Raw genomic sequence first — 6,618 nt, forward strand, 5'->3', positions numbered from 1 at the left:
ATGTGGTTTTCTTCTTTCCAATTTGTAACTTGACCGTTAAGAAATGAAACACAACTGACAACAATGAATAATTGCTCCTTACCCTTGGGCATGCTTTCCTTTGCTAGGACTGCTAAGGCAAAGGATGGTAATTCTATATTGTGGATGGGGGTGAGAGGACCTTGTTGTCCTCTGAACATATTATACAAGGGGAGACTTTATTTTTATTTATTTATTAAAAAATTTTTTTAAAATGTTTATTTTTGACAGAGAGAGAGAGAGAGAGAGACAGAGCATGAGTGGGGGAGGGGCAGAGAGAGAGGGAGACAGAGAATCCAAAGCAGGCTCCAGGGTCTGAGCTGTCAGCACAGAGCTCAGTGTGGGGCTCGAACTCACAGACCGTGAGATCGTGATCTGAGCCGAATTCGGACGTTCAACTGACTGAGCCATCCAGGTGCCCCTACAAGGAAAGACTTTAAAATGTCTCAGCAGAAATTTTGAGGATTTTAGTTTTCATCAATAGCAGAACTATCTTCTGTATCCACTAATGGCATCTGTTAAGACTTAAATTAGAGGTTGGAAAAGTGTCCTAAAAATTGGTCACCAATCATATTTTTTTCTAGTTATCTCCTTGGGTTATGTAAGGATTAATAGGCCAAGGCCAGGTAGAGGTGCATAAGGAAGTCTTATTTGTTAGGAAGTTCCTCCCTACATTTTCCTTCCCCATTTTTTGGAGGATAATTTATTGTGCTCTTGTCTGAAGTCTGTGGCAGGTATGGAGACAGAGGGAGGTGGGGGGAGGAGGTGGTGGCTCTTTGCAGCCCTCTGTGCTTCCCCTGATTGCTTGATGATACAACTTCAGATAGAAGAAAGATACTGAGTTTCTCCTTCCCTCTCTCCCTCTTTCCTTCTCTCTTTCCCCCGACCCTTCCTTTTCTCCATCTCCCCCTTTCCCCTCCCTTTCTTCCTTCTTTCTGGATTTAGCTAAAGAAGGAAAATGGTAGACATGGCTATTTTGTTCTAATATATTAAAAAAATTTTTTTAGTGTTTATTTATTTTTGAGAGAAAGAGACAGAGTGCACGTGGGGAAGGGCAGAGAGAGAGGGAGACACAGAATCTGAAGCAGGCTCCAGGCTCTGAGCTGTCAGCACAGAGCCCAATGTGGAGCTCGAATCATCAACCAGGAGATCATGATTTGAGCTGAAGTCAGACGCTTAACTGACTGAACCACCCAGGTGTCCCATTTTTGTTCTAATATTGAGGAATGTCTTTAAGACAGATGAACCTCAGTCCCTCAAGGAAGAATATTCTGTATTCTTTCTATTAGAAATATCTTATTCTTTTTTTCTGAGCTGAGGATGTGGTCTTTACTATAATACATGTGTTCTTTCAGGATGTTTGGTGTTACACCAACCATCCCCAGAGTTAACATGCTGATAACTTCAGACCTGGTGGTTACTTTTTCAGAAATCACATGACCTTATTATAAGGGAGTCACACTGAGACCCCAATGTTTCCTTTTCCCCAGATAATACTAGTGCGTTAAAAGTTCATCATGAAAGGTTATCATTTTCAGTAATAGCAATGGGATACCCAGCTTCTGGTTCTGGCAAGTAATTTTAGTTCAGACTTAAAAAAAAGTTGGGTCTTGATTGCCTATAGCTACAGAAAGTTTCCTAAAGCAAACAGTGACAATTCTGTTCTTTTTATGTGAATGTGGTTGCTATTCCCCCATTCGTGTTAACTTTTAAGAGCTTTATGAAATATAATAATTTACATACCATTAAGTTAACCCATTTAAAGTTTATAATTCAATGGTTTTGAGTCTATCTACTGAGTTGTGCAACCATCACCATAACTCATTCTAGCACATCTTCATCATCCCCAAAGAAGCTTTGAACCCATTAACAATCCTTTGAACGGATTACTCTCCTTCCTCCACACCCCTGCCCTGGACAACTACTATTCCAATTTCTGTCTCCATTGGTTTGCCTATTTGGGACATTTCACATACAAAGAACTGTAGAATATGTAGTCTTTTGTTACTTTTAAAAAAATGTTTATTTATTTTGAGAGAGAGAGAAAGAGAGAGAGAAGGTGAACATGAACGGGGAAGGAGTGGTGGGGGGGGTGGAGACAGAGAGAGACAGAGAGAGAGGGAGATTGAATCCCAAGCAGGCTCCTCTCTGTCAGGGCAGAGCCCAATGCGGGGCTCGATCCCATGAACCGTGACCTTATGACCTGAGCCAAAATCAAGAGTCTGATGCCCACCCAACTGAGCCACCCAGGCACCCCTCTGACTTCTTTCACTTAGCACAATGGTTTTGAACTTCATATTGTAACATGTATCAGTATTTCATTCCTTTTTGTTACCAAATAATCTATCACATGGATATACCACATTTTATTCATCCACTCATCAGTTGATGGATACTGGACTATTTCTACTTTTTACTTATTATGAACAATGCTGCTATAAACATTTAGGTATACATTTGTGTATGGATATGTTATCATTTTTTTGGGTATATACCTATGAGTGGGATTACTGGGTTATACGGTAACTCTATGTTTAGCTGTTTGAGGAACTTCTCAACTGTTTTTCAAAGTAGCTGCACCATTTTACATTCCCCTCAACATTGTACGAAGGTTCCAATCTACAACACTGTAGAAGGTTTCTACATCATTGGCAGTACTTGTCGTTGTTGTTTGACAAATGCTATTAGAGTGGGTGTGAGGTAGTATCCACTGAGGTTTTGACTGTCACTTCCTTAATAACTACGAGCTTCTTTTCACGTGCTTACTAGTCATTTATTTACCTTTTTAGGAGAAATGTCTATTCAAATATTTTGCTTTAAACAAATTGGGTTGTCTTTTTATTATTGAATTTTAAGTGCTCTTTATATATCCTGGATATGACTCCCTTATAAAATACATGATTTGTTACTATTTCCTCCCAGTGGAGGGCTTGTCTTTTATTTTTCTTGATGGTGTTCTTTAAAGTACAAACATTTTAAATGCTCACCAACCTCTTTTGTCTGGGTCTTTGTTGTCACATCTAAGAAATCACATCCTCTTTCATCTCGAAGCACAATTTACAGATAGAAGATTACTGATTAGACAGGAATATCTAACTCCTTTCACTCCCACCCTGAATGTGAAGTCTTATTTCCTCTCAGTGAGATTTTCCCTTTCTTATCTATTGGTGTCTTTATCAAAGGAACTGAATCAGTCCCCAGAATCATCAACCCAGAAATAATAAACACTCACAAATTATTCGTCATTATCCCTCCTTTCTCAGATTCTGGTCTGTGTCACTTGCATGGTTTTTGGTCTATCACCATGACACTGACTTCTCGCAAGGTATTCGAAATTGTGCATCAGTCTCTTTTGGCACTTTCCCATTCTGCTGCATGACACTGGGTCTTCTATTTTTCGTAGCTTAAGTATTTCTATAGCTTTGGTTACAGTAACTTTACCTTCCAGCTAGAAGACAGACAGGAGATGCAGTTTTGGGCAAGGAAAACAGTAACACAACCCAGAAAATAGCTCTGATTAAAATAGGTCTTGCTTATTTAATATGTTCTAATGAAAGGCATGGCTGAAGACACGTTCTGACCTAACTGACAATCCACAATTGACTTTTAAAAAGTCACAGCATAGGATAGGTGTGTTATGCTAGGCTAGTCTAGGTTAACTTGAGTTCAGTTGGCCATTTAGTGATAAAATTATATTGGTGGTGGCTGATAGTTCTGGGTTTGAAAACCTGTAGTGGAGAACTCAGTCATCATTCAGATGGTCTTAGGTTTGTGAACTGACTGGTAATGAGACTAATGGAAGAAAACCAAGGCTCCTGGTACAGTGGGGCAGAGTAGAAGAGGGGCCAGGGTTAGGGGAAATGTGGCTTTCCCATTTCTGAGCATGTGCAATCCAGCCTGAGGGTCTCACCTGCCTTTGAGGGCTCACCCACACTCCATTCCTTTCTTTCATTTGCCAAGCCCTCTTCTTGGCTCACTACCTTGCTCCCTTTTAAAAAAGTCAAGACCAGGAGAGTACAGAGTGTGATCAAGTTTGAATACACAGAAGAGGGAGCCAATTTTAGTTCTCTTCATCTTTTCATCATACCTCAAGCTCAGTTTCAAACAGCCGAGGGTCTTGGTATGATGGACCCTGTAAAAACAGAGGACAACAGAGTAGTGGCCAGTGTCACATTCTCATCATTGCACTGGGTTCAGCCCTTGCTTCCTGACATTTGACTGTCCCCACTTCCTCAGTGGCTCCTCGGAGTAACTGGTGCTCCCAGGCCCATCTTGCTAACATTTAGAAGCTGAAGCAGCCACAAGGGAAAGCCTTTCCATAGAACATGGCATCAGATGCCCACATGCACCTTCTTTCCTTCTCTGCCACTCATGCTTTCTCATGGCCTTCATGCTTGTTATCTGGTTGGATGGACAAGGGGGAAGAACTCTTTTTTTTTTTAATGTTAATTTTTTTGAGAGAGAGAGAGAGAGAGAGAGAGAGAGAGAGAGAGAGAGCACAAGCAGGGGAGGGGCAGAGAGAGAGGGAGACACAGAATCTGAAGCAGGCTCCAGGCTCCAAGCTGTCAGCACAGAGCCCGACGAAGGGGCTGGAACCCATGAACCGTGAGATCATGACCTGAGCTGAAGTGGGACTCTTAAGTGACTGAGCGACCCAGGTGCCCAGGTGCCCCGAGGAGGAAGAAAAACTCTTAAAGAGACTTTTAATCTTAATGAATGGACTCAAGTTAGAATCTGAGAAACATGTGTCTGTGAGGCAGACCCTCTCAAGCTCTCTTGTGCACAAGCACACAGGAGAGCAATGAGCATGCCAGTATGTTGGACCCTGAAAGGGTAACCATGTTAAAGTCCTCACAGCCTCTTTGTGGTTTCTCTAGCAACATCACCTTACTGGCCACAGTGGCAGAGGTGAGAGGGAGAGTGCCAACTTTATTCTAAGAATACAAACCCCTCACCTCTCCTATTGTTCTCCCCCTCCTTATAAAGATAAGGCTGGTAGGTCCTGAAGGCAACCTGGCTACTTCTACTACTTGCTCGAAACCAGAGCCCCAAATTCTCTAGCCTTCCTGTGACTGTCTTTGCCACTGTCTGGATTAATTCCATCCCTTATTCAAAATTATTTGGGAAATACTTATTGAGGGCCTGTTATGCATGAGGTACTCTTCTAGGTGTTGGAAGGCATAGAAGTAAAAAGACAAAAATACCGATTTTGTGGAACTTTCATTCCAGTGAAGGAGGCAGAGAAACAAATAAACACCATCGAAGTTTATCAGATGTAAATGATACGAAGAAAGAGGCAGTGGGGAAAATAAGTCAGGGGAGGGAGTTGCCTTTCACTACCCAGGATGCTGGATGGGGATTAGAGTCTGGGGAGGAGGGGCGACCTTGAATGAGAGGTCCCCTTGATAGTCCTAAGGCAGACAGTGTAGGGAGTCATGATGTAAGTAATGGGGGGATGGGGAATATGGGAGGAGAGCTCTAGGGCCCTCTCTTTACTTTTGAATTGGGGGGTGTGTGGATCCCCAGAGCTTTCTCTTAACTCCTGCTGGGGAAGTTCCTTATCAGCCCCCTTAGGACTAGTGTGAACCTTCGCTCTATTCACACTCTGCCTCCCAACCCTGCCTTCTCTGGTGCACTTTGTGCAGGGTAGCAGATAATCATTTTAAAAACAAGTCTGATCACATCACTGTCTGGCTTAAAAGACTTTCCCCTTTTCTTCCCTGTATAATTTGAACTTCTTACCATGGTTTACAATGCTTGGCTCCATGGTCCTCTGTCCTGTGTCCCCTCTTTCTCAAATCTCAAGAGAACTCTTTTCTTCCACTTGCTCCAAATGAGTTTTCCACAAAGACTCCTCTTACACAAGCTGTTCTTCCTGCCTGCAAACTCCTTGCCCTTTTCCTGCTTATTGCTGCATCTTCTCTATGATGACTTCCCTGACCCCCTTCTTGGTTATCTCTGTCACTGATGAGAAAAGAATCAGGGCTGTTCATTGATTTTGTCTCTCCCACTAGCCTGAGAGTGCCTTTAGGGCAGGACCTCAGTACTCTTTATCTTCCGAGGAAGAGAAAAGCAGACTCAGCCTCATAGTTGGACCTTGATTTTTCTTGCTGATCACAAATGTTCTCAAAGACCACCAATATCAGACAAGGCAAGAAAACTCAGGAGTCATGTTTGAGCAAAAGCAAAAAGCAAAACAACAACAACAAAAGCAAATGAAGTTGAGTATACCACAAAAGTGACCAAACACCCCAAGGTCACTGCTAATTCTTTAATAGAGTCTCTCTCCATTTTTTCCACCTCCTAGGTAAGTGAGATTAAGATGCCCCAGTCAGAGAATTGCCCCACTTGTTGACAACTCTCAGTTTAGAGCTAACTCGTTCCTCGAACCCTCCCCCAAACTGCCTGACACAAGCCCAAATCCTATGATAAGCTCCATCCAACACTCTCTTACTGAGCCACCTCGTGGGTCCTCAGGGTGTACGGGTCTCTTGCTGATCAAGTTTCAGTAAGCCCAGTTTGGTTTGACTGTAGGTGAGTTCACCACTTTGGATTGCCACCTCTTGCACATTAGGACTTTTCTCACTATCTGTTTAATTG

This window comes from Puma concolor, chromosome A1 (genome assembly GCF_028749965.1).
Source record: "Puma concolor isolate L17-30 chromosome A1, mPumCon1.1.hap2, whole genome shotgun sequence".
Lineage (NCBI taxonomy): Eukaryota > Metazoa > Chordata > Mammalia > Carnivora > Felidae > Puma > Puma concolor.